The 1,425-nt window shown below is 58.9% G+C and overlaps 1 non-coding gene across 1 annotated transcript; it reads left to right on the top strand.

Annotated features, from left to right (window-relative positions):
- The first annotated feature begins 662 nt into the window (after window positions 1-662).
- Window positions 663-790, top strand: LOC135888548 (small nucleolar RNA SNORA38). The gene has a single exon (XR_010561891.1). It is a non-coding gene; the product is annotated as a small nucleolar RNA SNORA38 (small nucleolar RNA).
- The last annotated feature ends 635 nt before the right edge of the window (window positions 791-1,425 follow it).

Raw genomic sequence — 1,425 nt, 5'->3', positions numbered from 1 at the left:
TGCCCACTGCGGAGCGGCTCGTGCTGGGACCCAGCGATCTCCAGGTCGTCGAGCCGAGGGGTCTGTCTGAGACACCTGCCATCACCATGGACCTCGATCAGCCCTGACAGGTACTGCTCGACAGAGTTATATACCCCAAGGCAGTGGAGTCCAGTGGTTAGAGCAGGGGGGCTGGGAGCCAGGACTCCTGCGTTCCATCCCTGGCTCTGGGAGGGGAGTCAGGGTAAGGTCAGGGGTGAGCCAGGACTCCTGGGTTCTGTTTTAACCAAGTGTCCTTGAATGTTCTGACTTACTGTGGCTAGGAATTGCAGGCTGCCTGTTTCTCACTGAGGTGAGGGTGATCAAAGGGTTAATCCCTGGCTTTCCCATGGCATGCTGGGAGTTGTAGTCCTTAAGGCGTGAGACTGAGGGGTTGTTCATTCCTTCCCACTCTCCCTCCCTCCCCACGAAGCAGTGGGGTCTCTTTGGTGGTGCCTGGAGTAACCTCAGCCAATGAAGCCTGAACAGGTGCACCCTGCGCTGCCAGCCCAGACACCTGGGTCCCCTTCCCTATCCTGGTCTCTGATCCCCTAGGGGTGAGCGCCCTGTACTGCCCTCCCGGATGCCTGGGTCCCATCTCAGTCTCCATGTCCCGGGGGGATGGGGCAGGACACCCTGCAATAGCCTCCCACAAAGGCGTGCCCGTACCCTGCACTGTGTGGGCACGTAAGAACCGGAGGCAAAGCACTGAAAGTAACGAGTAACGGGACAGCTGCTCCCTGGGCTGCTCCTGGATCGTCACTTCCTACACTTCCCCCTGCAAGGACTGGCTGGCTCACGGGGTGGGGCAGTGGGGCATGGGGCCTTGTCCTATTTGTACCCCTTTTATGCAGCACATCTCCCCTCTTCTGCAGCAGGATGGCTCACATCTCTGCAGGGTGCCCTCGGCATGGAGTTCCCATGACGACGATACGGCTTTCCAGGGAAACCGATTCCTAGCTCCAAACCTACATGGTCCCAGCATGCCTTGCAAGGTGGGGGGGCAGGGATCACTCACCCTGCTGCTGAAATGCCACTACCTCTGGAGTGGAACGCACCAGAGAGGACGTTGCCGCAAACCCTGCTGCATGGATGCTGAACTCCCAGGAAGCAGCCAGGGCTGTAGGAATGCGAGAGCAGCATTTGTCACCGGTTCACAGCGGCGAACAACTTTGTCTGGTATGTTAAACCAAGGCAATGAATAGGTAAAACTTTGTGATCTTGAAATGCGTGCTGCTCCGGGGTGGGGTAGAAAGGGGTGTGGGGCAGGGGATGGTGCCGCGTTAGCGCCCGGTGCCCTCCCACAAAGGCGTGCCTGGACCCCCCCATGTTCGGGTGCGTAAGAACCGGAGGCAGATTAACCGGAATGGAGAGTTACCGACGGGGTAGCCGGAATCGGAGCTGTTC

The sequence above is a fragment of the Emys orbicularis genome, chromosome 13 (genome assembly GCF_028017835.1).
Source record: "Emys orbicularis isolate rEmyOrb1 chromosome 13, rEmyOrb1.hap1, whole genome shotgun sequence".
In the NCBI taxonomy this organism is placed as follows: Eukaryota; Metazoa; Chordata; order Testudines; family Emydidae; genus Emys; species Emys orbicularis.
The sequence above is the reverse complement of the archived record's forward strand: the minus strand, read 5'-3'. Positions and strand labels throughout refer to the sequence as shown.